This window comes from Marmota marmota, unplaced genomic scaffold (assembly GCF_001458135.2).
Source record: "Marmota marmota marmota unplaced genomic scaffold, marMar, whole genome shotgun sequence".
Taxonomy (NCBI): domain Eukaryota; kingdom Metazoa; phylum Chordata; class Mammalia; order Rodentia; family Sciuridae; genus Marmota; species Marmota marmota.
The window spans coordinates 4,440,804-4,454,797 of NW_026000164.1; the positions used below are offsets into that span (position 1 = coordinate 4,440,804).

The 13,994-nt window shown below is 38.8% G+C and overlaps 1 protein-coding gene across 4 annotated transcripts in view; it reads right to left on the bottom strand.

The window, feature by feature from the left end:
- Positions 1-13,994, bottom strand: part of Cul1 (cullin 1) — an 83,261-nt gene that overhangs the window by 67,809 nt on the left and 1,458 nt on the right. Inside the window, exon 1 of one of the 4 annotated variants that reach the window (XM_048786762.1) lies at positions 11,176-11,195. The exons of the other annotated variants lie outside the window; for them this stretch is intronic. The gene's annotated coding sequence lies outside the window, so the exon portion shown is untranslated. Of the gene's footprint in view, positions 1-11,175; positions 11,196-13,994 lie in introns of those variants that run through there. 4 annotated transcript variants of the gene reach the window in all.

A 13,994-nucleotide genomic window follows, 5' to 3' on the forward strand; every position in this document is an offset into this window, starting at 1 on the left:
CAATTTTTATTCTCTTAGACATGGTACCTGGACAATTAATAGAAGAAGCCCCTGCCCCTTTTTAATTGTTCTTAGTTATAGTTGGACACAAATACCTTTATTTTCATGTGGTGCTGAGGATCAAACCCAGGCCTCACACATGCTAGGCAAGCGCTCTACCACTCAGCTACACAAACCACTGAGCTACAGAGCCCCAGCCCAGAAGAGCACCCTTTTAAAATTTAATCTATATACAAAAAGCCCTCAAAGTCTTAAAATTGTTTGTAACAATTTTAATTCAGTCAATATCTATTATTTTTTTCTACTTTAATGACTACAGAACTTCTAAGTAGGGTACCACAAGCATTGCTGGTATAGTTGCTGTAAAAGCTAAAACTGTACAAAAAACTATGAGCACATTACACCTGATAGGTGTTATACAGATTAACCAGTTTGTCCAAATAAACTATTTGGAGCTGTGGAGAACTAGATTTCAATTCTCAGTTCCAGTGCAATGCTTTTCCTCAATGATGGAGATTGGTACTTGTATGCATTTTACTGCCAAGAATTTTCATTCATTGTAAAACAAGAAGAAACGGAATTACATTTGATCATCTATTTATACCATGTTTGTTTTTTGAACAGAGGGCTTTAATCCATTACTGTGTAGATCATAAAACCAACTTAGCAAATGGCAACTGGAACTTCTTAAAAAATTGAAATAGGAAAAAAAAAAAAAAAACAACCCATAGGCTCTAACAAGGTTAATAAGTATTATAGGCTGAGTAACCCTTATCCAAAATGCTTGGGACCAGAGAGATCTCAGATTTTGGAGTATTTGTATATATACAGTCATATATTTTGTGGATGAGAACCAAATCTAAACCAGAAATTCATTTATGTTTCATATACACTTTATACACACAGACTGAAGGCACGTTTACATAGTATTTTTAATGCACCTATGTTTTCACTGTGACAAGTCATGTGAAGTCAGCTGTGGAACTGTCCACTAGTGGCATAATGTTGGTCCTCAAACATCAAATAATGTTAGATTTTAGAGTATTTTTGGATTTAAACCTTTCAAATTAGGGATGTTCAGCCTGTGACTTTTCAGTTCTGACCGTTGGTGCTGGGTTACCCTAAAAAACACATTTCTTGCCAGGTGCGGTGGCACATGCCTGTAATCCCAGCAGCTTAAGAGGCTGAGACAGGAAGATTGCAAGTTCAAAGTCAGCCTCAGCAACAGCAAGGTGCTAAGCAACTCAGTGAGACCTGTCTTTAAATAAAATACAAAAAATGGGCTTGGGATGTGATTCAGTGGTCAAGTGCCCCAAGTTCAACCCCTGGTACCAAAAACAAAACAAAAAAACCCACATTTCTTATACAGAAATAGCTTAAGGGCCACTACTCATATCACCGTGAGTGACAAAGACTATTTCAAACACCTAATATGCAAACATATATGCATGTTTGTGGAACTTAACATTTCTTAACTTCTGTGCCTGTATTTAATTTTCTGTAGTGGGGACAATACTATTATTTTTTAAATCAAAATGAAGTAAATTAACATTGCCTAAAACTTCACAATACCTTTGGTAATGGATAAAACTAAGGTAGTAATTCTCCAAAATTCCCACCAAAATGTTCCTATCAGCAGAAGGGGGGCATTCCTTTGCATTCTAACAGATCTGAGGATCCAGTTTAAGAAGCTGATAAAGATCACATTTTCTTTGAAATATCATTCTATCTTAAAACTCATGCAAGTTGGGGGCTGGGGATGTGGCTCAAGCAGTAGCGCGCTCGCCTGGCATGCGTGCCCAGGTTCAATCCTCAGCACCACATACAAACAAAGATGTTGTGTCTGCCGAAAACTAAAAAATAAATATTAAAAAAATTCTTTCTCTCTCTCTTTAAAAAAAAAATTCATGCAAGCTGGGTGTGGTGGTGCACACTTTAATCCCAGCTGCTTGGGAGGCTGAGGCAGGAGAATTCAAGTTCAAAGCTAGCCTCAGCAATAAAAAATGGGCTGGAGATGTGGCTCAATGGTAAAGTGCCCTTGGGCTCAATCCCCAGTACCAAAAACAACCAAACAAAAAACAAAGACAAACCACCACTCATGAACTCACTCTACAACAAAATACCTATTTGAAATAGATATCATTCTACCATGAAATGCGTATTTGAAAAGCACTTGCTCCCTGTCCTTCCTGGCTAGTGATGGGTGAGCCACTACTGCACTCAATCTACTAACTATAAAAGCCACGTCAGTCTTGGTGCCACATAGGATCCAGAACCCAGCCAAACAAATGCACAAATATTCATCCTAAGATGACCAGGATGCAGAGTCCAGGGAATATCTTCAGGCCACTGAGGACAGGGACTCAGATGTGCTCTTAGTGCACAGAGGCCCAATCCTTGGCATACCCCACTGGCAAGTCTCTCCCCACCTCTCCTCCCAGCCAGATGTGTGCTTGACCACTGCTTCAGCAAAGGATGCACAGATGCTGTGACAACTATTTAAATATAAACTCACTACAACTCATAGTTCCCACAATTCTTCTCAACCAATTTCCAAAATTCCCTGTGCCGTGACCCATTTACTCCACAGCTGGTGGATGCTAGGCCTTGAAACTATCTGCTTCATAAAGAGATTTTGAAAGCTAGCACATCTTGAAGTGATCAAGAAGCTCATCACCTCAATGGGATTTTCAATTAAAAAAAAAAAAAAACCACAAAACTTTTCCACTACTTTTCTTTTCACTAAGATAAATAATTTACTTTGGATAATGATGTCCATCACATTCACATTACACCATTCTTGCTAATCCCCGCCTCCTCCCTTTCCCTCTCTCCCCTCTTCCCTATCTAGACATGAATTGGTATAAATAAATGTGTAATAAGAATTGTAATGCAAAAAAAAAGTACATGTATAAAGACATGAATTGGCATGAACACACTTTATATAAAAGATAAATTGTGCTCTATGTGTAATAAGAATTGTAATGCATTCAGCTGCCATGTATTTAAAAAAATAAAATTAATTTTAAAAAAGATAAATAATTTAATCCTAAGTTAAAAATTTCTGATTAGCAACTTTCCCTAGCTAAGCAAATGTTGAAACTTGCATCCCATTTCACTACAAACTAGCTGAAAAGGACGTATACATCTACCATTCTCTTTATTTCATTTGAGCTTTAATGGTTTTTGATTTGCAGACAACTTACCACTCCATCCTAGGGAAGGCTGAGAAGTCAGAAGGAAGGCTTAGAAGTCAGACCTAGCCCTGTTAGGCGAGACATTTCCCAGGCACTAGTGATGGTCCTGAAGAACTCAGGCTTCACACAGAGCTTGTTATCAACCCTGCACCTACCCCCATTCTGTGTACACGGTCAGTGCTGCATTTAATCAAATCCGTCTTGATGAAAATCCCTTTGACTTGTAAATTTTGTAAATTTTCAGACATTGTAAATGCGAGGGAAAGGGTGTAAGGAGACGCATAACCAGACTGTGTATTTAAACCTGGATATCAAAAGACAATTAGATTAAATGCAGTCTATGAACTGACTAGCTGAACACACCTTCTGAGCCCATGAAAATGTCATTTGATGACAGCTTTCACTAAAAAGTGGTGTTCTTTGGGGCTTTTAATTCAAACTTGCTTTCTACACAGATCTGGTCATGTCTATCTCAAAGGGGAAAATTTGGTGAAGCCTGAGATGGTTTGAATCAGGGAAGCCTCCAGCATTTTCTACTTGAGTTTTTGCACTGAGCACCCCTAATCAAGATGCATCTTTTTACTTGCAAAGATTTCTCCTGAAATTCCCACACAGCCTGTACAACTTGTTCTTATCTGCAACTATCAAAGTGGTGTTGTTCGTTCGTTTAGGTTGGGGGGGGGGGTTATGGTTGCTGTTCTGTTTTTGTGATAGGGAGGTGTGTGGAGGGTGTCTTGCTGTGTTTCCCAGGCTCAAGGGATCCTTCCAACATCAGCCATACCAGAAACCAGGCAAGGGCATTGTTCAGAGGCAGAAGAGATATAAAAGCAGCCCCACTGCATCTCTACAAAAACCGAAACCCATATTTTAAGTAAAAAAACACTCCACTGTGGAGATGTCACTAGTTTCTATTACTGCTCAGGCTATGATTGGTGCAGCAGTCATTCAGCTTTACTGTTCAGCTCAAGGTTAGTGTGGGGGTCCGCATAAGGCTGCCAGTATTCTTGGATTCATATAACTGACTTCATTAACAGTGTATTTTCTCAAGCACGGCTTTCAAGCTTATTTACTCCAAGTAGCTTACTTTGAAAATTACCATTCATGTTCCCATTTGAAAATATAGTTAATGTTTTTAAAAGTAAAGAAAAAACACCAAGGGGCTGGGGATGTGGCTCAAGCAGTAGCACACTCGCCTGGCATGCGTGGGGCTCTGAGTTCAATCCTCAGCACCACATAAAAATAAAATAAGAATGTTGTGACCACTGAAAACTAAAAAATAAATATTAAAGAAAAAAGAAAAAACACCAAGCCAGTATTAAAAAAAAAAGAAAGAAAAAGAAAAAACACCAAGCCAGGCATGGTGGCACATGCCTGTAATCCCAGTGGCTCAGAAGGCTGAATTCAAAGTCAGCCTCAGCAAAAGCGAGGTGCTAAGCAACTTTGTGAGACCCTGTCTCTAAATAAATGGGGCTGGGGATGTGGCTCAGTGGTCAAGTGCCCCTGAGTTCAATCCTAGTACCAAAAAAAAAAAAACACCAAAATCCACCCAATCACAAAATACATATTTTTCCATAGTTTTAATAAAATCAAAAACTCACATTAACAGACATATTAGAGGAAACATGATTCAATTTTCTAAGATAAATGTGACATATCAAAACTGCAAATAAATCAACTTCTAAAAATTACAAATAAAGAAAAAATAAAGTGTGCTAGTTACTTAGTACATTTTAGGACTAATTTTCCCCCAAATCTCACATACACACACACAAAGTCTTGTGGTCACTTTACTTTACACTAGACTGTCAATCAAACAAATAAATCCTCTGCACATGGCAGGAGGATCTCCTTTTTAAGAAAAACTACAGCTGGGGATATAGCTCAGTGGTAGACTGCTTGCCTAGCATGCATAAGGCCCTGAGTGCCACTCCAGCACCAGAAAATTTCAAAGATAATGCTGATAATAAAATAAAACTGCAGTTTCATTCACTGTTGTCAAGGGAGTTATCAAATTTTTTTTTCAAATCACTTTTCCTGCAACTATTATGGGAACTAGTGTCACAGATATATATACACATACACTCACCTTTGTATCTATCATAAAAAGCAGAGGAGACATCTGACACATTATACTTTCAAAATGATTCTAATAATCTATAAATTCTTTAATCAAAATTTTTCATGGATCAGCTTTAGCAAAAGAAAGTTTCAATACTTTTATATACTATGGTACAATCCTAGTTAACAGAATTTCCACAAATTGATTGCTTTATTGAAATTATTTAATCTTTTGTTCTCCAAAATCGTAAAGTGAGTTTGAAGAACAAAGATTGAGAGAAATAGCAGAACCAATGCCAGCTACTTTCAGGCAAGAAGTGTAGTAGAGCCGGTTAAAAAAAAAAAAAAAGAAGCAAGTTAAAAATGGAAGGGATTGCTGTGGTGAAGGACTGAGACACCGAGCACCGTCCACTCAACCAGGCCATGGTGGCTCCGCACCTGCCCTGGAGACTGTGTGGGCCAGGGAGTCACGGCAGGTCCTGCATCAACACAGGTGATACACCAGGCTGGGGGCACAGAGCATACTGAAGCCGCTGACAACAGGGTGAAACCTGAATCAAGAGCTAATAAGATCTGGTAGCTACTGAATATGAACAAGAAAGAACAAAGTTTTAGGCCTGTGTCTAGATACAGTGCTAGACACAGAAAGCTGGAGGGGGCTGAGGGAACAAGCTAAAGACAGCAGTCTGGGGCAGGCTGAAGGTAGTAAGGGCAGGTTAGCCTAAGGGGAAAGCCCTGAAGGCAGTGAGCAGGAGGAAAGGATCTCTACTCAAGCTGCCCAACCTAAATAAAACTGAAAGACACAGAACAGAAGTACAACAGGATCAAGTCCAAGAGAGCTACCAAACCCCCACCAGGAAAAAAAAAAGACTGCAGCAAGGATTCCCCACTGAACCCTCATGTCCACAGATCACCCAAGAAAAAAAAAAAAAAAACGTGATCTGGCATAGAACATGGAGAACGGGTGTATGTTACAACCCCTCTCTAGAGGGCACAGAATGTTCTAGAAAGTAGACCTGGTTACGCTTCCCAAACCAATCTGACCTAACATATCATGTGAGCAGTAATCACCCTCTGTAGGCCACCGAGTTTAAAATGCAGACAAACCAACCTAATGTGTCAGGAAAGCACCTAAGAGTACTTTAGGAGAAAGAAGTACCAAGATACCTTTAAAACTTAATGTTTCTAGACTCTTTTATTGTGCTGGAGACCATACACAAGACCTAATGCCTAGGAAAGTGCTCTGCCACTGAGCTATGCCCCCAGCCCCTAGACTTTTAAAGAAAAAGAGAATCTGAAATGTCTGTAGTTACTGTTACAAACCAGTATTTTCCAGGTTTAAGAAGTTCTCTCAATATTTGATACTACCAATAAAATATGATGAACACAGGCTTTAATTTTCTTGTTTTCTCAGTACTAATTATGGATTAATGCTGATGAATATGCTTTTAAAAAATGTTTAAGATACTTCCTTTAACAGCAGCTAGAATTTAGGATTGAGACAAAAACTAAAGTCAAGCAAAAATCTCTTCCTGACAACTAAATCTACAACAGTTTTTCAATGGGATCTTGACCTCCAAGGCTCATACACACTGTTCTACAAAGAACAGAAGAGCTTCCACATGCTCATCATGCTTCATCAAAGACAGAAAAAAATGAACACAAATCTTGGGCTGGGGTTGTAGCTCAGAGGTAGAGCGCTTGCCTAGCACGTGTGAGGCACTGGGTTTGATTCTCAGCACCACATATAAATAAATAAATAAAATAAAAGTCCAGCAACAATTCAAAAAATATATATATATTTAAAAATTACTATATACCAAATCTTGACTGTAAAAGCACATGATTTTCCCACATTCTGATTGAAAATCTATATGTGCTCTACAAAACATGTTCTTTTAACATGTTGGGAGTAAGATGGGTATGGTGGAACATGTCTATAATTCCAGTTACTCCAGAGGCTGAGGCAGGAGGATTCCAAGTTCTAGGCCAGCCTCAGCAACTCAGTGTGTGTTGTGTATAGGGGGGACAACTAATATCCCCCCCCTTTCAAAACTGTCAATGCACATGAACATATTAAAGACTGATGCAAACCAGCATTACCTAAATTTATTCACAGATCTTCCCTCCAATTCTTATACCTTACAGGGACAAACTCTAATTTAAGAAAATAAATAAAAATCCTGAAAACACAGTAACATGTAGAATGATAGAGCAGAGCTCCTTTATTATAAAAATGATAGCAAAGCAAAACAAATAAACCAAAGCTTCCTAATGTTCAAAGAGATCATATATATTAAAACAAAACAAAACAACAACAAAAAAAAACCCTGTACAGGGCAAAGTCACCTATACTTAGGACACAAACAAAGCTACTACTGAAAAGATGAACTTCAGGCAAAACTGTTCCAGAATCCCTAGGCCTGCCTTCCCTTTTGTCTCTCTTGGGTCACTTGTTGGAAGCAACCTCCTCTCCGTATCAGGTGCCCAGGTAGACTTTCATCAACATGTCAAATACAAAACACTCAAATTCAGTAGTCGACCTGATAACTAATGTCATAATACACTCCTATGCTGCATGTCAAAATCTACTTTCAATCAGGATAGCAAAGATGGAATTCTGTTCAATATAAGGCATTTAAGAGCAGCAGAAAGTGGATAGCCAGCAGCTACTAAGTAACAAAAACATGGTCAGTGGGTCTTCAGGGAGCACTCAGTGCTGAACACTCCACTAAGTGTTATCATATGAAGGAAGAATCTGCAAGTAAATTTTCTTTGAATTTTTTTTCCCTTTTAAAAATGGCATTGGGGATTGAACCCAGGGATGATCCACCTCTGATCTATACCCCCATCCCTTTTTATTTCTGAGTCTAAATTATTGAGGCTGGACTTGAACTTGTGATCCACCTGCCTCAGCCTCCTGAGTCACTGGGATTATAGATATGCTCCATCATATCCAATCATTAATCTTTTAAAGATTTTTAATCTTTAAAATGGGGAAATCAGAAATCACCCTGGATTTTTTCCTTTCTCACCCTCCCTCAAGCTGTATCTCTCCTAGTTCCCAAAGATACACTTGGGGTTTGGGGAGGAGGAAATGGCCTAGCCTTTGCATCTATGCCTGCAATCTCACTTTGGATTGCGGAGTCTGGTCTGTACTTTATTCATCTCATGCAGGATTCCTAACCTTTCTGACCAGAGCAGACCTCCTTCCATCTCACAGGAAGAGAGATTTGAGCTCTTTTTCCTTCTTCCCACACCCTGACTTGACATCCCCTGAGGCAGGTATAATTATTTAGTATAAAATTTCTATGTGGCAAAGGCATTCCCCCCCCCCAATTTGGTGACAATGCTGTAAGCCTATTTTCCATAATTCCAACAGTATTCCTAATTTAAGCCATCTAGAGTAGCATTCTTAAGATAATCAATAGTGACCTTTCCAATTTACAAGCTACAGAACTATGCCAAAGTAATTAACTTTCTAATTTTTAGCAACTTTATATTCTTAAACATAATGACATCAACTTTAAATGTTCCATTTAAAATGCATGTCCTATCACTAGGAAGCAAAAAGGATAGGAAGGTCACAATGTACCTAAGAAAAGGAAACTTCCATTCCAAAGGCAACTAATCAGCACCTAATCTCTTTTTAAAAATGGCATTGGGGATTGAACCCAGGGATGATCCACCTCTGATCTTTATCCCCATCCTTATCTTAAGTAAATCTATCAAAATGTAAATGAATTTCATTGTATTAAGACAACCTAGTGAAGGGTACCTAAGTACTGAAGGATTGCAATATGAGAAATGAATGGGAAGACAAAGGCAAACCTGACCACAAGAACCACAGGCTACCAGGTCAGACATGTCACCTGTATAGCACACAGGAGCAACTACAGGTAAAGCAAGCACCATGTGCCGCCAGCATTAACAAGCAGAAGCTCTGCCTTGCCAGTGGTCCCTCTGATTCTGTTTTCTTGGGATTTCCATTTTGAATTACCCAACCTTTCTGGGGATGTAGTTCAGAGGTGGAGCACCTGTCTAACATATGAAAAGCCCTAGGTTTGATACTTCGAAATGCAAAAGAAAAATCTGTCTACTGTATCATAAATACATCTGCACTGTAGAAAATTGGAGGAAAAAATAAAAACAGCCCATAATCCCAATGCTCAAAGACATAATCAGATGCTAAAAAAATTTTATTACATATGGTACCTTATAGCACTCATAAAATGCTCATTAAATATAGTATTATGGAAATACAAAGATTTACCTAAACAATACTAAATCATCCATAATAGCACATAAGAAGATATTAAACAATAGCATACCCAGGACAGACTAATAATCTATGAATCACTTTTTAGTTTCTTAACTAAATCCTTAGAAGCACATTAGCTATTTCAAGGTACACACATATTTTTATGCAAGTTGTTCTTGCATATTTTGCTCCTGAAAAATCCTATTCGATTACTTTTTCTAGCAATGACTGGATTCATTTCTGCATATTCTCAACAGATATGGCTTATTTTATTAATCTTTGCTCCCCTTTCCCTCCAAAGAAACCCAGTATCTCACAGATCTGCATCTTGGGGAATACTACTGGTAAAACTGAAGACTTTTTTCATGTTTCCTGCTCCTTGTATAAATTACCAGTCCTCCCCCCCTTTTTTTTCAGGAGGCAGGGGACTATTTTATTGGTTTATAAGTCATCCTTTCATAGCTTGGAAAGTAAATTTGCTTGTAAGTGACTATTTTTCTCAGTTTGCTATTTGCCTTGTAATTCTTCTAGGATTTTAACTTATGGAAGTTTTATTACTCTAAAGTAGCCAAATGAATCTTCTCCTTTACCGTCTCTACTTTTGATGTTACAGTTATGTTATCTTCACCCTATTATCTTTTATAAGTATTTTAAATATTTTAAAAAATCATTTTAGGGCTGGGGTTGTGGCTCAGCGGCAGAGCGCTTGCCTAGCACGTGCAAGGCCCTGGGTTCGATCCTCTGCACCACATAAAAATAAATAAAATAAAGGTATTGTGTCCAAATACAACTAAAAAATAAATATTTTTTAAAAATCATTTTAAATCACACAAGTTCACCATCCTGAAATCATAACTGTTTTTCTGTCTTAAATACCTTCACCAAAGCAGACACATTTTATCCGTGTTTAAATGGCTGCACCCATTTCATGTTTTCTAAACTATTATGATATAGTCTGCTCCACATGATAAATTCCATAGTGATGATCAGATATCAATCCTTCAAATATTTTCATTTTAAAGGTAAATCATCGTTAATATTTTAGTTCATTATCTAACAAAACAACTTCCACCTTATAAATCAATCAGATGGAGCCCTTGTTAAAGGTCAAGCCCTGGGATACTATTTCATTCTAACTGGGGATTCACCACCTTTCCAGCCCTGGCCTCCACCACAGAAGTCTCTGCTCCTACATTCTAAACAAAGGGTTAAGCCATAGTACCTGAACTTCATGGAGCTTTGTAAAGATTTCAAGTGAGGGATGTACAAAAATGTTGACATTAGTAAATGCACGCTAGGCACAGGGGCCAGACGCGTGGCACACCATCCCTGTCCTACAGGGCAGTCTAGAGGGAGAAATCACCGCGTACTATCAGAAGTGTGAATGCTGAGACAGTAAAACAGGCAGGACCCCAGGAACCTGGGAAGGCTCCTAATGGGCAAGCTTCCAAGAGATGGCAACCTTGAACTGTCAGCTATAGGATGGAAAAGAGACACAAAGCTCAGGGAAGGGAACCGCAATCACGCAGAAGCATGGCCTGGAAGCCAGGCAGAGCAAAACCATGCTACCTGGTTCGAGCTTCCCAAGGGAACAATCAAAATGACTATCAAACCTAGGGGTCACAACTCTGCTTGTCAACTGTATATATGATACATTACCTTCTATGAGGTAGTTTTTCCAGTGTTGCTGTTCCTGTTAAAAAGTTGTGACATTCCCATGGGATCCATATACTCTGAGGGCCTAAAGAAACCTTAAAAAGTATCAATTAAAAGCTATTTCATTTTACAAATGAGGAAATACAGGCCCAGAAAAGTCAGGCTCAAACTAGACTCCACGTCTTTTCACCCAAACAAAAATAAAGAAATAAGTACCCTCCCCATGCAGGTTTTTTTAGACACTAGAAAATCTGTGTGAATAAAAAATTGAAGTCATAAGTGTTGCAATAATAAGTATGTAGTGTACATTAGTAAATGTACCTATTACTAGCTTAAAGTCCTTGATAATAAACTTAAAGGTTTTATCCAAACTCACTTAATTCTTCATTTAATGCTCATTTCTTGGCCTTTTTTTTTTTTTTTGGATACCAGGGATTGAACTCAGGGGCACTTGACCATGAGCCACACCCCCAGCCCTATTTTGTATTTTATTTTGAGAAAGGGTCTCACTGCCTCGCTTTTGCTGAGGCTGACTTTGAACTCACAATTTCCTGCCTCAGCCTCCAGAGCCTTTGGGATTACAGACATGCACCACTATACAGGCTCATTTCTTGGTTTTGAAACAAACAAAAAAACCACCTTACTGATAATCTACCAATAATTTTTAAAAGGCAAGGTAAATTTAGTATTGGTCTTTAAAATAAATGGCCACCACCCTTTTCTCCAGGCATAGCTAAAAGATCAGTTCAAAAAGAAGCCACTAGACTCCAAAAGACATCTTTTCCCAGAGTGACAATAGCAAAGGGCAGAAAGGCCATGCTTTGGAAGCTAGAGGGTTGAAACTTTAAGAAATACAAACACAGTCAAAAGATGTAGGGCCCTAATTATTAAAATTTGAAGAATGAAAAACAACTCCTCAATTTAAAGTACATTAACCTAAATTTTCCATGCTGAAGAGAAGGCACACCATTTCTGCCCCTGGGTATAATGGGAATGAAAAGGTCCTCAGGACCCAGTGGGACTTCATGCAGACTAGTCACACCCCTGGGCTGGCCTCCTTCCCAACAAGGAAGAACCTCAACTACCAAACTGCTTTGCTCCAAAGGCAAGGCAAGGCTTTGGGGTGAAGTGGGGGTGTTTTGTTTAAACACACACACACGTAAAAATCTATACCTTAAAACAAGTTTGTGAAAGTTTTACAAGTTGTTTTTTTCTCACTTCCCTGGATTTCCACAGTTAAAGAAAACCTGAACATTATTCTCTTAGGGCACTCAACTAGATACTAGGGAGAGGGAGTGTGGAAAATGAGAAAGGTGACAAATGCTTCTCTCTTAAGCAGCATATAATAGAGGCTGGGGCTGTAGCTCAATGGCAGAGTGATTCCTGTGAGGCACTGGGTTTGATCTTTAGCACCAAATAAAAATAAATAAAATAAAGGTATTCTATCCATCTACAACGAAAAAAAATTTAAAGCATATAAATAATAGTTTGCACTTTAAACTATCTTAAATACAGCAATTATGTTTTCTGTAGCAAAATCAGAGCAAAAGGCCAAACATTGGGATTAAATTATAAGTATTCCAGAAAGTTCCTTCATTCAAAAAAACAAAACAAAACAATACTGAGGTATATTACTCTGGGAGTGCAAAAATAAGTAAAGAATATCCCCTATTTTCTCAATGAATTCACAGCTTGGATTGTGTATGGGAAATAAGTCTTCCTTAACAATCAAGACTAAGTTAATTACAGCTGGAAGGTAGTACTTAGTAGGGGCAGAGGAGTTCAAGTAATACATATGGAGGTGGGGCAGAATAGGCTCTTGGCATTTGTCTCGGTCTCGGCCTATGAGGACATGAGCAAGGTGCTCTCAAAGAGGGAGGGTGGATCATCTAAACTGGTGGAAAAACCATAGTGTATCTAAAACTGGTTGCAAAATAGTTTTTAAAAGATGATGCCAATAAGAAAAAAAAAATTTTAACGTTTTTAGAAAGCAACTCAGCCATCCCTCTCAAACTAAATGAGCACTCTCCTGAAACCTCCAAAAATGGGCATAATAAGAGTTAACGCAAGCCAGTCTTGTGTTTGCAGGCTTGGGAATTTGAAATTCAATGCCATTATCTCCACTTGCCCTGGAAAGCAACAAATGGAATGGTCAAGGAAGAGTTTTCTAATATCCCTAAACCTTAAAAAAAAAAAAAAAAAAAATCATATCCTACTTTAGTAGTGGGTTTTACTTTTTAAATATCAAGTAGGACTGTGCTACATAAAATACATAAAACCCTGGGACATCAGAAAATCCGTTAAATTCTCGCGTATCCCTCAAAACGAAGTGCTAAAGTTAAAACGGTATGCTTAGGTTCATGAGCGAGCAGCTCATGACTTAAAAAGTATAAGCGCTTTCAAAAACTGCCTGACCATTTACTCCCCTCTTAACTATTTTAATGCCACTACAGGAAAGAGCAATTACAGAGCAAATACTTGGGTACGTTGACTGCAATTCAGTACTTGTGCCTTTACCACTAACCCCTACTAGGAACTAAAAGCAACAATAGTGACCCAGAGGGAAAAGCGAATCCTCTTTGGGGCAGAGCTAGTGGGAAACCTCTTAACTTTGGAGGTTAATCTCTGGGGAACGTGTAAAAGCATTCCAATCCGAATTAGGTCTACACTGCACCGCATTACACAGGTGACAGAAAGAGGGGCCTCCCAGGCCTGGGAATGAAGGTGCACGACCCGGGGCCCGGAGACCCCTACTCCCCGCGGCCTGGCCCGGCGCCCGGTTACCTCCGGGGTCAGAGCGCGCGCTCCCGCCGGGACCGGGG